General features: G+C 40.8%; 1 long non-coding RNA gene across 1 annotated transcript; it reads left to right on the forward strand.

Moving 5' to 3' along the window:
- The first annotated feature begins 2,318 nt into the window (after positions 1-2,318).
- LOC104085171 (uncharacterized) lies at positions 2,319-9,888 on the forward strand. The gene is made up of 4 exons (XR_011414242.1): positions 2,319-4,939; positions 6,049-6,168; positions 7,819-9,397; positions 9,613-9,888. It is a non-coding gene; the product is annotated as an uncharacterized lncRNA (long non-coding RNA).
- Positions 9,889-21,480: the final 11,592 nt, after the last annotated feature.

The raw sequence follows: 21,480 nt of genomic DNA on the forward strand, positions 1-21,480 counted from the left end.
GAGTCACTATTCCTTAAATATATCCTACCCGTCCCTTAGCCCACATTACAACCATGAAAAAGTCCTAATTGATTTTAGATCGAGCGAGCTTACATTAGTAGAGATTTACATTAAGGGCAAGCCTATGGTACTAATTTCATGCATGTGACTTCTTTGTGAGAGTGAGCGATTTTCTTTGATATATGTGAGTCATTAAAATATATTTGATCATGAGATTCGAATGTGTGGATTGAACTCGCTCTCTTGTTCTTGTTGTGAGGGCACATGGTTTCACGAGGGATAGGTAACGTTATTAGACTTCTCTATGATGTTGGGTGTTCAAGCCATGAGTGCATAGTGACATTGAGTCGGTTTTTGAGGTTAGGATTGTTGTGAGCATGTTGTCTTTGTTCGAATATTTTTAAAGAATGGCATAAGTAAAGGGAAGGGTATGTGATGCATAGCCTAGAGCCTAATTGTTGCAAATAACCACGGTCATAGGTGCAGTGTGCTTTGAATGATAAGAGCTTAATTTTGTTTCGTCTACTATAGGATGGTTTGTTCGAGGACGAACAAAGGTTTAAGTGTGGGGTAGTGATGTTTGGCATATTTCGATATGTGTTGATGTTACTTTACCCATGTTTTAACCACTTCTTGATGTTATTTGATCTTTAAAATTCCCAACATGGTTTAATTATTGGTTTTATGACTAATTAAGTTATGTGTGACGATTTAAGGTGTTTGGAGTGCAAAATATGAAGAAAAGGTGGTCTAGCCAGAGGAAGAAGGGTTGGATGCGTCGCATCCAACCTAGAAAAACTACATCTTTCGTGCACCCTTAGCAGTGAAGTCGGCCCATAGCGTCCGCCATAGCATCCGAGACTGGGAAGTAGAAGAGAAGGGTGGATGCGCCTTAGCATCCGCACCTGGGCAAAGCTGAGAAGTGGAGGACGAGGTGGATGCGAAGCATCCACCCTAGCATGCGAAGCTGAGAAGTGGAGGACGAGGTGGATGCGACGCATCCACCCTAGCATCAATCCCTGAAGCTGATTTGGATTAGAAATAGGAGAACTTTGGCCCACGACTTTGGTACGCAATATATAAGCCAAAAACGCCTCTTTTAGGTCATCTAACATATTGGGAAGGGGGAAAAAGCCACGACAAAGCTGTGGAGGCCGGAATTCATCAAGTTCCATCTTTCTCCCACCAAACTTAGTAATTTTTATGTTTCTTTATATGATTTGTTGTTTGGCTACCATGTCTATATGGAGCTAAACTTCACGTTCTAGGGTTGTGGTTCTTTCATGACTATTGTTATTCGGATATTGATTTTGACTTCTTGATTTATCATATTAGTTTATTTATTCAATCTTGCGCTTAATTATTTAATTGCTTGATCACCAATTGAATACTATCTACGAATCTAGAATTGAACTCGAAAGTGGGAATTCTATATTGCATATAGGATTGAGTAGGGCAAGTTCTTGAACTCGGGCATCGGGGAACGGATTCGTAGTTAGGATAGACATATACCTAATTGCCTTGCTTGGTTGATTTACAGGAATTATAAATGCGTTCTTGTTGATTCTAACTCCATAGACATATAGGCGTTAGGTTAGCTTGAATAGGCGAGTAAGAACTCGACAGATTCTTATGAGCATTAACCCTGTCAACCAATAAGCTAGATAAATTAGTCGGTCAATTCAATTGAAGAATACAATAGGATTGTTAGATAGCCCATAACCCTAGATCGTTTTCATTACATTGATATCATTAAAATTTGCTCTTTCTCTGTTCAAAGTTTATTATTTATATTTTTCTTATTTAATTAGTTTAGAATAAAATATTTTTAGATTTAATTCTTGTTTAGATAATTGGGATAGTCTAATTTAGTTAATAGTTAATCATAAGTCCTCGTGGGTTCGACATCCGACTTTTAGTCACTTTATTACTTGACGACCGCGTATACTTGCGTGAGTGTGTTTGGTCGCAACAAGTTTTTGGCGCCGTTGCCGGGGACTTAGAAATTAGCTACGTGACTAAGTTAAGCTTTTATTAGATATTTGTTTTCAAGTTTTAATTTTCAGTTTGCCTGGTTTGTGTCAACGCAGGGTTTACTCTCGAATGCAGAGGAGTAGAAGTGCAAACAACCTCATTCCTCTTGATCCAGAAATCGAACGAACATTACATAGAGTGAGAAGGGAACACGAAGCTAGAACGAGAATAGAAAGAGATTTGGACATCGCAATCCAACCACAGCCAATAGATATGGCAGGCAATGAAGAGCGTCCGGTAATCGAAGCCGCAAGGCCCAATCTTGCGAATATGACTCAGGCTATTGTGAAGTGCTCTTAGACCAGGTAATACAAACATAGTTATGTCACTTACTGGATCAAAGTAGATTTGCTAGATGCAAGAAAGTGGCAGCAAAGGTTAGACAATTTTGTGCTTCCAATGATCAAAGTTTTTGAAGATTTGTTGCGACTAAGTCATTTTCTCGATATTCAAGTCATTTTCTCAATATTCTATTGATGACTTATGCCTCACTTGAAATATAAAATATACATTACTACAGCTAAATTCCGAAACAATGTCCTTCTTGCTCAAAAAACTCTGTTAAACTTATTGATGCTTTAGTTCCCTGTACTTAAAAGTATGACCCATGAGGTTGGGAGCTCCACATGTTATTTAGTAAACCAGAAGTATCTATCTTCTCTTACCGTCAATCAATGCTTCATTCCGTCGATTGGTATGTAGAATACAACAATGAAGGTAAACTCCATTCTGTAAATCTATAAGAAGAAAGGTTGCCCGGGTTAGAGAGAACCTTTCCGACAATATAGATTCCATATCCAAAATGCTTGGGAGGAACCTTCAATATCTAATCCCACGTGGAACCTGTCCTAAGAATCCATATAGTTAATATAAGACCTTTATATTTATTAAACACCGACTGCATAGATTATTTAAAACTGTTTCTATCTCCAAAGAAAATTGAATATCTGACTGACAGGGCTATCCAAAGCAATGTTGCTAATTTGAAGAAATTAAAGAATGGGATGAGAAATAGATAGATCCCTATCTCTTAAGATGGGGCAATATACATAGTTTAGCCATGACTATATTAAAAATACCAACCACACATAGTAGCTAATTGAATCCATATTGCCAGTTCAGTATCCCTTGTTGCTATTGCATATTTAATCTAAACAAAAGTAGCATTGCATAGAAAAATATTGTGAGGCTGACTGCACTGCAATTATAAAATTGACACAGCATTTGTTGGGGCATGCGTTGTGTGTAACTAGATGGTTTTACCGAACTGGCTCGGTTAATTGTATATTTACATCATTTCTTTGTTCTTTCTGGTGACATTATTAGAATTATGTCGGCGTTTTTGCACAGTGCCACTTATTCTCTATTCCTTTTCTTGGAGTAAGCAGCCTACAATCTTGACGTAATGGGAGGACTTCGCTCAGATTGTCGGAAGCACCCTAGCTGCACAGGCTGCTGAATATCCAGTAATTGTAGCAAAACGAGTTGCACGAACCAACTATGCCGGTATGGAAAGAATAGAGCTTTCTTTGTACCCGTAGAGAACTGCTATGAATTCTTTACTAACAAAATTTAAACAATATGGGATTATTATTGTCGGCAAGGTACAACTTGGTCATACTGATAAATTCACCATATTCCTAAGTTGGAGAACCTATGAACTGGTATGAAATAAATATTAATGTAATCGAGTTTTATATTTCATTAGTTAGTTCATGTGAATGAAACATATGCGGAAAGACATACAATTAGCAAGCTATACGTTCAAACTCGCATTTTCAGTTAAATAACAATTTGACCATATGTATCCTGAACTCCATACAACGATCTTACCTCATTCTAAATATCAAGAAAATGTTACTGTTGAAAAGATATTTGAAACATGAAATCTAAAACATTTCAGCTTGGTTTTGCTTTGTATATTTAGATGTGCAAATGAAATAGAGTTTATCAAAATAATTCAATCTGTTAAAAAATTGGAAATATTCTGAAAAAACAAACTTAATGTCGCAGACGATATTGCTACCCAAATGGGTAAGTTTAATAAGACACTAATTTTACATCACGGACCAAACTTCATGTACATTTTAAGCTTCTCACAAGATCTCTCCAATGAGCCAATCGAGACGATACCTCAAATAACAAAGCTTCAGAATGATTACCTGAAACTCATACATTTTAATTTCACAGATTAACCATACGACATACTAGAAGTTATCAGGTTCGGGCCCGGGCTCAGAACGGGCCAATCCTCACTAGTACTATTTAGAAGCGGGAGTGAAGCTCCTCTTCGGCGTCCTGCTCTCGGGTGTAATTACATTTATACCCTTAGGTTTTCTTATTACCCACATTTTCTTAGGCCCATTTATGTAAAATTATTTTGCTCTTGGGCGGTGGCCTACCAGCCCTCCATCATTTGCTCTCTGTTTCTCTCTGTTGCTGGTCAACATTTTTGTCCGCCGAAGCACCGAGTGTCTCGTGTTGCTCATGAGTCATGACCTCATCCGCTCTTTCTTAGTTCTCCTCTTCCCTTCTGCTCTGTCTTCGCAAAACAGCCCTAAGAGGCGGAGGAATAAGCAAAGTGCTTGTTTCATCGTCCTCTTGTTTTTCATCTGATTCCGATGTCTTTCTGCAAATAGCAAATACGACCTTGAAGCTCTTCATATTAATATAACATTTAGATGAATTTTAGGGTTTCGAATATCGAATTTTAATTGTTTTTGTTTGTCGTCTCCGAATATTGATTAGTTGTTAAAGGTACCGTTGATTGGAGACTCAGAGATACTGAAGAGTAGTTTATTGCTTAGTTCGCTTCGGATGGGTTTTATGGAAATCATTGAATGCATATGAACAAGCACCGTACTTCAAATGGGTACTTGTGATGAGTCTGTTTGTATATGCCCAAGTAAGTGTAATGTATGGATGTGCACTCTATGTAATGTATTTTATGTACTTACTGTATTGTTATTTTGGTGGTGATGGTGACTTTTCGGATGATTGTGATGTTATGTTTTTTTTATGCTCAGACGTTGATTGGTGAACGGCAACACAATTGGTATTAAATTAATTAAAAGGATGAAAGAATGGTATTGACACTTATAAAGTGTTTGATAAAATGTTCTTTCGGAAAATCTGGTATGTTCTTTTAGAGATGGCTATGATAGCATCACATTGATACTCCTCTGTCCTTAGCACTACCATGAGCGTAAACTTGAAATTTAGAAATTAGATTGTTCATTTTTTGCATGAATTTATCCATTTATTGCAAGAAAAAATTTTGAAACTGATTTTTTTTGGGAGTAAATAATAGGTGGAATATTATTACTTTAATGTAAATTATTAAAAGTAGCAATAAATAATAATTATTTTTTCCTGGCAATACGATGAGATTGAATAGGAATACGACGACTCAATACAGAGGTACTAAGGCATTGACCCGCAATGGCATGACTGAAGAAGCTATAAGGATTTTTAATTGACCCTTAACCAGATTACAATAACATTGTGTTATTAGTAAAACGGGAAGGGTCTTATGTCCATTTTCGTTAGAAGTTGTGGGCCTACAAATTATATGCCTTTGATATTGCGTTAAATTAATCAATTTTAGATCGCTGAATCGGTTATGATTCTGCATCTTCTGTTTTTCTAGCATCATAAGAAAGTGGTTGGTTTCATTCTTATACCGAGTTTTTTCCATATTTTTGCGGCTTAGTGGGACTTAAAAAAATCTGAATTACACCAAGAGGGTCATAGGCTAATTTAACTTGAAGTACTATAAGACCGTATCCTGTTAAGAGGTGAGAAATTTTACACACTATTTTTGATAATCTTTAAAATTATTGTTTCTTAATTTCATAAAAGGTGCTTGACATAAATTATGATTGTATTGGCTGTTTTAGTCTCCAGGTGTGTGCCTGAAAGTTTCTTTATTTAGAAGTGCTAAAGCTGGTCTGAATTATATTAACATCATATAATTGTTGTACATATTAAACGTTGCAATTGTGGATGTGTCAGATAGCTTGATGGTGCTAACAGTATTTCACTAAGAGCAGTTGCTTGTATCCTGTCTTGGGAGTTTTTAATCAGCGTGAGAAATGAATAAGGAGAATGTCAGGTAACCAAAGCGGCTGCCAGGTAATTTTTCTCAATTGTTGCTTTTTTTTTTTTTTTGTTTTGTTTTTAGGTCTAATTTTTATGTGATTCTTGTATCTTGTATAGGTTTTCCTGATAGGTTTCATTGGGCAGTGGAATTTTAAATTGATTCTGACCTTGGATAGCTATTGATTCAGAATTTAAAATTATCAAAATTTATTTTTATTAGAATATTGAATCTTGAGACCGTGTTCTTTATTGCTATTGGATTTGCCTTCCCTGTATGCTAAGAATATGGATGATGAATGAAGTAAAATATCTTATGGAAAAAATATGATCTGGGGAGAGATTGGGAGGAAACTTTCAATTTCAGAGTAGGACGATAAAAATGGTATACTTGGAATTCCCTATTATTTGCTCTCAAAGGTTGCCGTTTAACTGGCTTCTATAGGCGAGTAGAAGCTTTTGAAGCAACTGGAGTGACACTCCTCTTTGATTAGTTATTCTGTGAAAACAGCTTTCCAGTTTTGAGTAAACTTTGGCAATCTGAAATGCTGAAATTATCATATGCATATATATGAATAGACTTATTCTAGGGATGAGAGTCTGGTTCGCTTCTCTTATTTGGAGCTCTCAATTGAGCTGATGGTGACTCCCAACTTTTTCTTGGAGGTTCAAGCGGATGACTAAATTGCATTTCATTCCGAAATGAACTACATGATTCTTGCGAACTACATCAGATTCTTTAGATAAATGATTACTAGCTTTTAGAGTGGATTTTTCCTTGGCTTTATTTATTGTCGCTATTGTTGTCTTAGTCAACAAGATGGGGAACTTGTTAATAGCCACTATTTTCCTCTTACTGATCATTTTGCATCTGCATGGCCTCGGGCCCCAATTTTCTTGTCAAGACTTACCGATAGTCTAAGTTTAGCCAACTCCATTCTTTTTCATTTGTTTCAAGTTTTCCTTTATTCTGGTCTTTTAATAGAAGCACCCCTACAAATTATTACAGACAATCTTCCCAGTGAATGACCGTACCCCAAATTGACACAGGAGAATAAATAGAATGTAGTAGGACGCTTGAGAAAATCACTTTCATACTGCAACGTCAAACCCCTAGCATACCTGGTGAGCCACCATTAATAATTGACTTAGAAAGGTGAATGTCTTGGCTAGAAAAGGCGCAGTGGATAAATATTTAGTGAACGAAATATTCTTTTTGAAGATAAAGATAGAGGGACTTGAACCCTGCAATTTGGATATAAGCTTGTGTTGGCAGGCAAGCCGCATGCTTCTTTACCTAGATGATTGTGTTTGTAATAGTCTTCTATGTATCCTTCCAAATATAATCTGATGTTCTCAAAGGGACGTATTTGTAATAGTGTTGACCAACAATAAAATAATATTTTTTCAGGATCATAAATTCCTTTTAGGATCATATGAGGGACGTGTTTGCATCATATGTTGCAGAGTTTATTGTGGTGCTTTAAATTCTTTTTATTTCTTGTGCATTTCGTCTGTTTAAATAAATCTGCTGACACTTCCTCAATGCATTGCTTTCTCTCAACAAATATTAATTTTTTTGCTTTTGTTGTTGTGTCACTGATCTACTCTGAGTAATTCCTGCAGAAATTAAAATCGTTTTGAGAACTCTACAAGTATAAATTTTTTTTTCAAATGACCACGCAGATTCTCCTCAAATGTCAAAGAAAGATTGATGTACAGGGATTATTTAGAGATATTCCTGATCTTAATTCAAGGAGGAGACATTTGAGTAAGAGGCTGAATATTTTAAGAGACCAATTGATCAAGTGATCACAAGGAGAAGAATTGTTAAATTTCATTGCCATCAAACGACATAAGCTATAATAGCTCCTTTATCTAACCCTTCTTGCAAGGATCTGATTGGTTCCACCTATTGATACCATACCACTTCGTAAGCGCAACATCAGAAGTAGAAAAGCGGACAAGCTTAGACTTACCAATTATTCTCTCAAGAATCTGGTATCTTCTTGGTGAAGTAAGAAAACGAAAAAGAGATCCAATATATTCTATTATTGTTAGGTTCGCCGGTCTCTTTTTTCCTTCCTTGTGCAATTTTTATTTTTTTGCTTTTGCTTTCTGCTTTCTTATTTTTGGGTCGCGTTGATTGATCTCTTTGGAGATTCAAAATCAAGTTGGTCCATGGATTGGTAGAATCTTTTCATAGGCGTGTGACTTTGGAGAATATTGAAACAAGGATAATTTGCCGAGCATTTGTCTTTCATTTTTCCAACGCAGAGCTTGATGTTTAGGGACATGCTCGAGTGCCGGCTTTGCTTTTGGAGGAATCAAAAAAGCGTTTGAGCCTTCCAACCTGAATTTCTGTCTCTAACCTTTAGTTATTTATGTTGAGGAAACCTCTTGATTATTAGCCAAGCAAGGAGTTAGAATGAACCCGATGACCAAAATTTCATTTTTTATCCGAGAAGCTCTATCATCCAAAATATAACTGCCAGAAATGCTTTTTTGAGAAAACACTACCCGAAATATTTTAATATACGCATTCATCTCAATTTAAAAACTTTCCTCCAACCAGTGCACATTGATCGAAAACATTGTTCTCTTATTCTAGATTTGTTGGCTGGCTCTACAGTGACATTGATTTGACGCTACTTTGACCTCATGGAAATGAACATTCTTTACATATATATTTGTTCCTGTTTTGGCCCTCCCTCCTTGTGGCATGGGAGACAGATTCATCACGGTGGAAGCTTTTCCAGGTTTGATGGTAAACAATACCTAGCATATTGAAACTTGTGAATCACTACTCTAGCAAGTTGAATTCAGTATAGATGTTTAGTCATTTGACATTAAGGACTATCTTGTTGAACAAATTATTTTATGTTACTTTTTGGTAGTTAACTTTCCTAATGCGTGATTATGTCTTAAGTAAATAGAGTTCAATTAGTTTAATTTGGTTGAACAAGTTGTGTTTCACTGTTTTGTGAGTAGTTTTTTGCATCAATATAAAAGGGGTAGGACGAAAGCATACCTCGCCGAAGGAAGGATTATACTAAACGTAATATCCAGGTCAAAAGTATTACTTGACTCTCGCATGCCCTGCTCGAAAAAAATTCCGTTCTTCCTCTTCTTCCCTGAGGTCTGTTTTAAATTTAAAAATGTCAATATTTACTCTATGAAGGTCAATGTCTTGTTAAAAGTTGGGAGTGTAGTTTGTTTGAGTTGCAAAGTTTAAATCTTCTGTGGTTCTCTTATGCAGGAATTTGTTGTATTTGTTAGACCTGGTTTTTTCGGGAAAGATGTACAATATATCACTTGTTAGCATCTCTTACATGTGTATACCTGGTTCGTTACACTTTGCTGCATACCTCGAGGATGTATATTAATTTTATTTCCGAATGCGAAGAAACTATCTTGTGTATATACAGTTTTTATAGATTGTTATAGATTAACTTCTACTATTCTATTAAGGTTCTTTAGAATATATGGTGTGTGTAATGTCATATATAAGGGGGATCTCAATAGTCTTGCCCATGAACCATGTTTTTTTTTGTTTGCATGAAACCAAGAGCACTAGCGGAGCACAATGCTGGTTAGTGTAGGAAATTCATTAAAAAGGAAAAGTAAAAAAAAAGGCCTGTGTAACATATTGTATATAAAATGAAGGACAAGGAAAATCAAATGGAACCTTTGGGTCTATTGTCATGTATTACCCTATAAGGTTCAGGCCGCAAAGATGGATCTATTTGATTGAAAGGAAGTGTACATTTATAAAGTGCTTCTGATGATGTTACTTTTTTGTAGCTTGTACATTTATATTTCGCTACTCAATAAAGTATATTGGTCATGTAACTAATGTAAATAGTTGTTGAAAGATTCAACAATAATCTTATCTCCTTTGTGGCTTGAATTTGCTTTCTTCCTTCTACAATCTGAGAGATTAAAAAACATCAAGTTTTATCCATAGTTTGTTTGAAGAGCTCAATGGAAGAGAGGAATAAAGAAAGTAGAAGCCTAGGATCAACAGAAAGCTATTCTCAGGGAAGGACTCATACATGCCAACTAATTTGAGTGCTTGTGATGATCCAAAAAGTCATCTTATGTTTTAGAATTCGAATCTGAGCTTTTAAGTCTTAAAAATTTTATTTTTATCCTCCTTGATTTGTGTGCGCAGTCCGGGCAGGTTTCTGAAAAGCTTTTATTTTGAAAACTAATGAAAATAAGAATTTTTGCCTTAAAAGTTGATTTTAGTTGACTTCGGTCAACATTTTTGGTAAACGGGCCTGGATCCGTGGTTTGACGGTCCCGGTAGGTCCGTATCAAATTATGGGACCTGAGCGTATGCCCGGAATCGAATTTGGAGGTTCCTAGCTTGAGTTATGAATTTTTGATGAAATTAAAAGTTTGAAAATTATTTGTTTCTAAGAATTGATTGATATTTGGCATTGTTAGTATCGGGTCCGTATTTTGATTCTGGAGTCCGATAGAGGTTCATTACGATATTTAAGACATGTCTGTGAAATTTGGTGAGAAATGGAGTTGATTTGATGTGATTCGGACGTCCAGTTGAGAAATTAGAAGTTTTAAAGTGTTCTTGAGAATTTCATTTGAATTGGTGCTAAATTTAGAGTTCTAGGTGTTATTTTGGCGATTTAATCGCGCGAGCAAATTCGTAAGATTTTTTGGACTTGTGTACATGTTTGGTTTGGAGCTCCGAGGGCTCGGGTGAGTTTCGGATAGGCCACAGGATGTTTTCGACTTGGGAAAAATCTGGTTTTCTGCAGATTCTGCTGTCTCTCATATCCTTCTTCGCGTTCGCGAAGGTCCTCTCGCGAACGCGAAGAGTAATCTGATGAGGCTGAGACTTCATCTTCGCGAACGCGAAGGCCTGGTCGCGGAATTACCCTTCGCGAACGCGACCGGCTAAACGCGAACGTGAAGCATGTGGGGACCTGGGGGGAGGGGGGGCTTTGGTCGTTCCTTCATCGCGAACGCGAGCAACGTCTCGCGGACGCGAAGGCCAGGGGGAGTAACGTCTCGCGAACGCGAAGGCTTGGCAGTCTGAACTCTTCGCGAACGCGACAGTGGCCTCACGAACGCGGTGCACACTATCGCCCAGCACTTAACAGAACCCAAAACGGGATTTTTGCCAAACATCTCATTTTTCTCAAAAACCAAACGGTGAGGGGCGATTTTTCAAGAGTCTTCCTTCCCCAAATTGTTGGTAAGTGATTCTAAAATCATTTTCTTTCAATTACCCATTGCATTTCTTGAATTTTAAACCTAAAATCTAGAGTTTTCATGGTAGAATTAGGGGTTAGGGTAGAAAATAGGGATTTCGGAAATTTGGGAATTTAGACCTCAATTTGAGGTCGGATTCCAAAACTAATTACATATTCGGGCTCGGGGTGAATGGGTAAAAGAATTTTGGTCCGAACTTCGGGTTTTGACCAAGCGGGTACGGGGTCGATTTTTTGACTTTTTGGAGGAAAATTTGAGAAATTTAATTTATGCAATATAATTGATTACTTTAGCAATATTTGATATTACTGAGTCATTTTTGAATAGATACGAGTGGTTTGGAGGTGAATTCCAAAGTAAAGGTTGTGATTGAGAATTAAATGGCCTTCGGAGCGAGGTAAGTGTTGTGTATAACCCTGACTTGAGGGAATTAGGAACCTTAGATTATTTGCTAAGTGAAATTCATGTGAGCGGTGTATATGTGAGGTGACGAGTACCTATGTGTCGCCAATTTACCTGTTTTTCCATGTTTCTCTGCTTTTCTGATATTGTCTCATTCCTATGCCAAATTGCTACGTGTTATACTAGTGTTGTCCAAATTATCATTCTTATTATGTTTACGAATTTTCTGGTGATAACTGAGTTTTTATTTCAAAGTTGAGATTGATATTATGGAACCAAATGGAAGTAAGGTTTGTACATGTTATTCTATCTCCCTGTTGTTATTTATGCATTGCATTATGATAAGGGAGAGTGTTAATGCACGAAGGGTGATGGCAATGCCGTGCCATATTGTTAGTGTTAATGCACGAAGGGTGATGCCGTGTCATATTATGAGTGTTAATGCACGAAGGGTGATGCCGTGCCATGATATGAGAGTAAAATCATGAAGGGTGATGCCGTGTCGTTTCTATAAATTTTATGGTGAGATTGAGAGTAAAAGCACGAAGGGTGATGCCGTGCATTTTTCCTTACTATATTCACTATTCATGTTGATTCATGGTATATTGACTGCTTCAGTGATCATTCTGTTGTAGTTCTTTATCTTGTATTCCCCTCAGTATGTTTCCCCTCCCGACATTTCCTGTTTAGTCCTTCATTCCTGTTATTTGCGTATACACTGTTAAATTGTACATGTTGATTCGTAGGTGCCTTGCCTTAGCCTCGTCACTACTTCGTCGAGGTTAGGCTCGACACTTACCAGTACACGGGGTCGGTTGTACTGATGTTGCACTCTACACTTTCTGTGCAGATTTTGATACCGGCTTAGGTTGATCGAGATTTGCTATTGGTCCGTTGTTCGGAGACTCAAGGTAGATCTGTCGGCGTTCACAGACCTTGAAGTCCCCATCAGAGCTCCAGTGAAAACGGGACTTAAATCTGTGTTTTAATTGTGATGAGAAGTACCACAAAGGTCACCGCTGCTCAAAAACATCCCAGCTTCTTCTTCTTCTCACTAGTGAAGAATCACCAGACGAGCAACATTCTCCTTCCTCCGATAATACACTTGACCTATCTTCATCTCCGCCTACCTCCGATAACCCGTTATTGCCTTCTATCAGTTATCTTGCTTTATCAGGTGGTCCTATTCCTACTGCAATCTGCCTTACAGCTCAGGTTAAGGGTCTTTCCGTAAAAGTTTTTCTGGATGGCGGCATCACACATAATTTCATCCACCCTAGAGCTGCCCAATTTCTTAAAGTTCCAGTGAGAGCTCCTCCAATTTTCAGGTAATGATCGGCAATGGCAGTTTGTTGAAATACCACGGTGTTGTGCGTCAGCTACCTCTTACCATCCAAGGGTTCACCTTCAGTACTGATTTCTATGTTATTGACTTTCATGGGGCCGATTTAGTGTTAGGTGTTGTATGGTTGGCGACTCTTGGTCCCACTGTCACTGATTATGCAAAACGATTATTTAAATTTGATTCTAATGGTGAGACGATCCGTTGGATTGGGGATCCTATTCAATCTGTTGAGGAGGTCTAATTTACCTCGCTTAGGCGTTTAACCGAAACTCATTCCGTTTTGGGATTCTTCCGTTTGGAGTTGCTTTCGATGGCTGAGTCATCTTCTCCGGCTTTGTCGTCTGATCTCACTGAGCTTTTGGATTCTTATTCTGACCTTTTTGCTATGGCTACAGTCTTGCCACCCCCTAGGCCTCAAGATCATCGTATTCCTCTTATTCCAGGTTCTGCTCCAGTAAAGGTTCGTCCTTATCGCTATCCCCATTTTCAAAAGACCGAAATTGAATGACTAGTCTATGAGATGCTTCAAGCTGGGATAATTCGTCCAAGCTCTAGTTTATGTTCATCCCCAGTTCTTTTGGTGAGGAAAAAGGATGGTACATGGCGTTTATGTGTGGATTATCGCGCCTTGAATTCAATCACTGTCAAAGATATGTTCCCAATTCCCACCATTGACGAGCTTTTTGATGAACTCCATGGAGCTTGCTTTTTCTCTAAACTTGATTTATTGGCTGGATATCATCAGATAAGGTTGCATCCTTCTGATGACTGATATTGCCAAGACTGCTTTTCGCACACATGAGGGCCACTATGAGTTTATTGTCATGCCTTTTGGACTGTCAAATGCGCCATCCACCTTCCAGGCAACTATGAATTCTGTTTTTAAACCATTCCTTCGCCGTTTTGTCCTAGTTTTCTTCGATGACATTTTGGTCTATAGCCCGTCTTGGTCGGATCATCTTTCTCATTTACGAATGGTCCTTGATCTCCTTCGCCAAAATCCCCTTGTTGTGAAGCGCTCCAAGTGCAAGTTTGGGCAGAATTCCATAGACTATCTGGGACATGTAATCTCGGCAGCGTGATTACAAGTTGACCCGGCAAAAATTCATGCCATTACCGCGTGGCCACCCCCAGCCTCTGTTAAAGATGTTAGGGGATGTTTGGGTCTTACCGGATATTATCGTCGATTTGTTAAGCATTACGCTCAATTGGCATCTCCTATGACTGATCTTCTTAGAAAAGATGCTTTTTCCTGGACAGATCGAGAAACCAGAGCTTTCACTATGTTAAAAGATGCCTTGAGCTCTGTTCCTGTTCTCGCACTGCCCGATTTCAACAAAATATTTACAGTTGAGACTGATGCTTCTGGCACTAGCATGAAGAGGGCCCACCCAGATCAAGGACAGGGACTCACCGGAACGAAAGAGGTATGCCCTTCTATTATCCGCTCACAATTTTTGTGTGTCACCTACAGAAATAGTCCAAGCCCTGGAGAAGCTCGGACCAAAGGTGAAGTGGCCACAAAAGATGAGGTCGGACCCGAGTACTAAAAATCGGACGCTATTTGCGAGTTCCACCAAGAGAGAGGGCACAAAATCAAGGATTGCATCGCCCTAAGATAGGAGGTAAACATGCTACGACAAGGACACCTCAAAGAGTTGTTGAGAGACTGAGGAAGGACCAACTTTGCCAGAGGTCGTGAACAACATCAAGGACCGCCGAAACCGCCCTTGCCGACCCGCACCATCCACATGATCATCGGCGGCAGTGATGATGCTTCCATCAACAATGTGAAGTTCACCACAACCCACAAACTCAAACGGTCAATCACCTACAAACATTATGTTGAACTCGAAGAAAGTATCATCTTTGATAATTCAGATACCAACGGTTTGGTTTTCCCTCACTATGATGCCCTTGTTATCACTTTATGAATTTTAGATATCGATGTGAGACGCATTATGGTAGACGATGGGAGCGGCGCGTGAATTATCCACCCTCAAGTGCTTGCACAAATGAAATTCGAAGATAGGATAGTGCCGCGTTGCATCACACTAAAGGGTTTTAACAACACAGTTGAGTGAACATCCGGCGAAATCACACTCCCTGTCCTGGCCGGTGGCGTCACTCTGGAAACCACATTCTATATCTTGGACCAAGACACAATGCTCAATGCCATAATAGGGCGACCATGGATACACACCATGAGAGCCATCCCTTCCAGCTTGTACCAGGACGTCAAATTCCCAACTCCATGGGGGATATTCAGTTTACGAGGGGAACAACGCACATCCCGGAAATGCTACCGCATCGCCCTAGATTGTATAATCACTCAACAAATGAAGGAAAAAGAAAAAGAGGCATAGAAATCAACAGGGTCGAGGTCGATATGTGATGATAGCGAGGACGTCATCAGAGACCCCTATACGGTCGAAGTCGCGGGATCGAACATAGAATACCTCGACCCCGTCCAATTAGACAGCAACGACCACAACAGGAAAACTTATATCGGCTGCAAACTTCAGGAACCATGTAAATTTCGTCAATTCTTAACTGCTAATGTGGACTTGTTTACTTTTAGCCATGCAGATATGCTAGGAATACCAAAGGAAATCGCCACGCCCAAGATGAACATAGATCCATTCTACCCCCAGGCGAGGCAGGTTAGGAGTAATTTCAACTCCGCAATTAATGATGCGGTACGCGAAGAGGTGGAAAACCTATTGGAAAATGGCTCCGTCAGGGAGTCGAAATACCCCCAATGGTTGGTCAACGTGGTCATGGTGAAAAGAAGAATGGGAAATGGCAGATGTGCGTAGATTTCACAGATTTGAACAAAGCATGCCCCAAGGATTTATGTTACCCCATATCGACCAACTCATCGACGCAACGACCAGACATGAACTATGAGCTTCTTGGATGCCTACTCGGATTATAACCAAATCCTCATGGAAGAAGAAGATCAGGATAAAACCACTTTCATCACCCATCAGGGGACATACTGCTACAGGGTAATGCCCTTTGGGCTGAAAATCGCAGGGGCGACTTACCAAAGGTTAGTGATGAGGATGTTCAAAGACCAACTCGGCAAAATGATGGAAGTTTACATAGACGACATGCTGGTCAAGTTCGAAAAGAAAGAAGATCACATCAACCACTTGAGAGAAACCTTCGACATACTCAGGCGATACAGAATGAAATTGAACCCCAAAAAGTGTGCGTTCGGCATGGCCTCAGGAAAGTGTTTAGGCTTCCTGGTATCACAACGAGGTATCGAGGTCAACCCTGATCAAATAAAAGCCATTGAAGGGATACCAGAGCACTTGACCACCAAAAAACTAGTTTAGAGGTTGATCGGCCGTATCGCCACCCTTTCAAGGTTCATTTCGTGATTGTCAGATAGGTGCCACAAATTTTTCGGCGTACTCAAGAAGGATAACGACCTCCAATGGACTTCTAAGTGAGTCCAAGTCTTGAAGGAGTTAAAAGCGTATTTGTCATCGCCACCATTGCTCTCAAAACCAGAATTATGGGAACGCTTCCTCGTCTACCTTGCTGTATCTGAAGTAGTTGTGAGCGCCGTCCAGGTCCAAAAAAATAAAGGTACGCAATCTCCCATGTATTACATTACCAAAACACTAATCGACGCCGAGACGAGATACCCTCACCTTGAAAAACTAGCCCTGGCCTTAGTCGTAGCTTCACGAAAGCTTAGACCATATTTCAGGTGCCATCCCATCTCGGTCGTTATGAATTTTCCCCTAAGAAGTATTTGACATAAACCCGAGCTATCGGGCAGGTTGGCCAAATAGGCCATCGAACTAAGCGAGCACGATATCACATATCAACCACGAACAATGATAAAGTCACAAGTTCTTGCTGACTTCATTGCCGACTTTAGCGCATAAATAATGCCCGAAGTTGAAAGAGAGGCCGACCACGCTTCTCCCCAAATACAGGACCTATGGGTCCTGTACATTGACGGTGCGTGCAACGCGTCCGGGTCTGAGCTGGGACTCGTACTCGAAGTTCCGACCGGTGAAGTGATTCTCCAGTCCATAAGGTGCCCGCATATGACTAACAACAAGGCCGAGTATGAGGCCGTAATTGCAGGGTTAAGGCTAGCACTCAAATACAGGGCAAAACGGTTAAGACTAAGCTGCGATTCTCAACTCGTTGTCAACCAAGTCGCAGGGACTTTCCAAATCAAGGAACAAAGGTTGCAAAAATACCAGATCGAAATATGCAAGCTGCTGCCCGAGTTCGACGAATGTCAACTTGACCAGATCCCTCGAGCACAGAACACCGAGGCAGACGCCTCGCCAGATTAGTCGTATCTAGAAAAAATATTACAACCAGAGACAGAAGTATAGTCCACATTCTAAATTCATCGATAGACCAAATCGAGGTAAGAACCATAAACCTTACTTGGGACTGGCACAACCGTATTGTTACATACTTGCAGGACGGCATACTCCCAGGTGATAACAAAGAGGCGAAAAAATTGCAAATGCAAGCAACCAGGTACAGCATCATCCATAACGACCTATACAAGAGAACGTACGGCGGTCCTCTAGTGAAATGCTTGGGCCCAAATCATACACGGTGCGTCCTCGAAGAGGTCCACGAAGGACATTGTGGAGTTCATTCCGACAATCGCGCTTTGGTCAGATGCCTTGTACGGACAGGGTATTACTGGCTCACCATGAACAAAAAGGCTGCGAACTTCATGAAAAATGCGAACAATGCCAAAAGTATGCCGCAATGATTCACCAAGAAGGAGAACACCTCCGCTCAGTCACTTCCCCTTAGCCATTCAACAAATAGGGAATGGACATCGTGGGCCCCCTCCCGGTGGGGTGAGGTAATATACAATTTCTTTTAGTTTTAACTGACTATTTCTCTAAATGGGTAGAAGCAGAAGCATTTGCCCAAATACATGAACATGAAGTGATCGCCTTCATATGGAAAAACATCGTATGCCGGTTCGGCCTCCCCAAAGAGATCTGTTGCGATCACGGACCCCAATTTACAGGAAAGAAGGTCACTGAATTTTTTGAGAAGTGGCATATCAAAAGAATATTCTCAATGCCATACCAACCCTGGCAACGGACAAGCAGAGTCCTCCAACAAGTCGATATTGAACATCATGAAGAAAACACTTGAAGACGCCAAAGGGCTATGGCCGAAAATGTTACCAGAAGTACTTTGGGCCTACCGTACAATGCCGGAGACAATCACATGAGAGATACCTTATTCTTTAGTCTATGGGACTAATGCAGTAATACCGGTCAAAGTCGGGGAGCCCAGCCTAAGATACTCCCACGAGAGCGGACCAAGGAATGTCGAACATAGAAGACAGGAGCTCGACGAAGTCGAAGAACGATGAGACATGACCTACATAAGGATGATCACCCAAAAACAACAAGCAGAACACTATTATAACAAGAAGGAAAAGGTCAGGCCGCTCAAAGTCGGGGACTGCGTGCTTAAAGCCAAAACACAAGCAAGCAAGGACCCACGGGAAGGCAAACTGAGAACAAATTGGAACGGCCCATACAAAATCACGGCAACAGCGAACAAAGGATCATTCCAACTAGAAACAATGAAAGGAAAGCTACTACCAAACAAGTGGAATATTACCCACCTCAAGTACTTCAACTTTTAGGAGGTAAGGCATCCCCCAGTCGTACTCTTTTTTCCCTCACTTGAGTTTTGTCCCAATTGGGTTTTCTGAAGGAGGTTTTTAACGAGGCGACGAAGGGGACACTTCAAGTCGAAGTACGCAAAATTGGAGGCCCAGAACGGCTAGTTCATTGCCCGACCTCTCAAGCCTTCTCCAGGGCAACCAATGAAGGGACTAGATAGACTAGGACTGGAACGTCAACCAACACCCAAATATTTGTAAATTTCTCCAAGTGTATGAACAAAACAACAATGCACGAAGTTTATTTCTATTTTCTCCAAATGTATAACCAAGGCAACAATGCTTAAAGTTTACGATGCCGACAAACTCCGCATCTAGAAGCATATCTTTCTAAACATATGTTGTGTTCGACCTCGTTCGAACCAACACCTACTGGCCCTCGGCCATAGTCAAACATAAGTCATCTTCAGCCTTGTTCGAACTAACGCCTAATGACCCTCGGCCATAGTCAAACATAGGTCATGTTCGGCCTTGTTCGAACTAACACCTACTGGCCCTCGGCCATAGTCAAACATATGATATGTTCGACCTTCGAACCAACATCTACCGACCTTCGGCCATAGTTAAACATAGGATTTGCTCGACCTTATTCGAACTAAGTGATTACGGCTAAGAAAATCAAGCCAACCAAGTGACAAAATCAAAAAACATACAAGTACGAACCGCATGAAGAGAATAAGGTATAAATAACAAAGTTGACATTTCATACTTAGAATATTTTTACAAAGGCTCGTAAAGACGCCTACAAAATATGCACAAGTTCACAGAAAAAATAAGAAGTAAAAAGAAAAATTACCAATCGCCATCAGGCCCATCAGTACCATCGGCTTGACCATCTGGTCCATCTCCATCTGCTCCCTCACCATCACCACCTCCCTCAGGGTACGCGTCTTCGTACCAGGCGTCCTCTTCAATCTGATCCACACCCACGTCCCTCTCATCGTCATTGGCCTCTGGCGTAGCAGGATCATACACGCAAGTGATTCAAGCTTCACAGGCCTTGACACGAGCATCTTCAAGGGCGGTCCCAGGAACAGATCCCACCACAAGCAAATCTTGGAACACATCCAACTGAGTCTCAGCGTGAATCCATTCTTCATATAGGCCCCGGGGAACGTTTGGGAAATCTGAAGTGTGAGAAGATGACGGATGCGCAAGCATTTGAGCCTTGTCAGCTTCTAAGGCGACCACCTGGTCCTGAAGGAGGGAGTTGTCTTTCTCCAACTCCCCAATCCTCTCATCGAGTCGCTCCTCTTTAAGTCTTGCCGTCTCTAAATCATTCTCTCGCTCAGAATGGAGAATCCGGATCACCACCTCGAGGGACTCCGCTTTCCTCAAAGCCGGTGAACGAGCAGACTCTGCCCTTTCCAACTCGTTTTGCTTCTCAGTAATCTCGCCGTGAAGAACCTCCATCTGCAGGAGACACTCCTCCAACTGCCTGCGCAACTCGACCACCTATGCCTAGAGATTGCCACATTTAGCCTCCACGACCCTGCTAACCTCGAGCTCTTCCTCTTTATTTCTTTGCGTCCCCTCAAGGATGCTGCACTTTTCGATGACCCTCACCAGCTCGTCATCCTTCTCCTTCAGTTCATCTCGAAGGGCCTTCAAATTTCCACTCTCACCAAACCGCCTACAACTTTTCCGGTGCTTTCCACGGTACTCGCGGTATTTTTGCTGCAACTTCATAAAAATAGCCTTACGCTTCTCCTCTCTTCGGGCGCTTTCAATTTCCAAGATCACGGTCTGAATAAAGAAAGAAAAAGAAAACAGACAGAGTAAGAACGAAGCCTAAATGTTGAACATAACGAACATAAATAAGAAGCGTCGAAAAACTTACCCTGAGAGCGAGGCCGGCTATGCTCCTCGATAAGGTAGAATCCTTCAGCTCTTGGAGAGTTCGACCCTCCATGTCGGAGCAAAGGGGATCGAGGGTAGGAACGTTTCTGTGTCTTTTAACAAATCCCGATCCATGGGTATCGCAATAGTCCGCGTGGACCCCTCCAGTCGCACCTCCAGCTGGGTAAATCCCTCATATATCATCCCCATCTCGTCACCATCGATATCAGAACCCATCTCGTATCCATCCTCGGCAACGCCTTTGCCTCTCCCATCGGCTGGCGAAGAAGCATCGTTAGCCGACTGCAAAGTACGACCCCTCCTACCACAACGGCCGACCCTTCGGATCCTACAGCCGCAAAGAGAAGAGGTACGCCCTCAACGGCCTCTGCCGATATTGGAACATCAGAAGCCGGCTCGACGTCATCCTCAATTATTATGGTCGCCATCTTACATATGACAAAATCATCCATTATTGAATCTACTGACCGGGAGACCCCATCACCAACATTCACCGATCTTCTCTTACGAGGAACCAAATTCCCACCACTTGGCGACTCCTCCTCCTCATCATCCACAAGACGTTGCAAGGGGGAAGTCGAAAGCTCCGCTGTCAAAATATCCGCATGCGGAGAAGAAACTGATGCTGAGGTAGCAGTAGATGAGGCCGACAGTCGAGCAGACCTGGCCGCGGTTGAGGAAGGAACAGAAGTAGATAATCGAGCAGGCCTAGCTGCAGTCACAGTGGGAGTAGACGCCGAAGAGGAGGCAACCTTCCTCTTACGAAATGCAGGAGGAGGAGCCCTCGGCCTCC

This window comes from Nicotiana tomentosiformis, chromosome 2 (assembly GCF_000390325.3).
Source record: "Nicotiana tomentosiformis chromosome 2, ASM39032v3, whole genome shotgun sequence".
Classification (NCBI taxonomy): domain Eukaryota; kingdom Viridiplantae; phylum Streptophyta; class Magnoliopsida; order Solanales; family Solanaceae; genus Nicotiana; species Nicotiana tomentosiformis.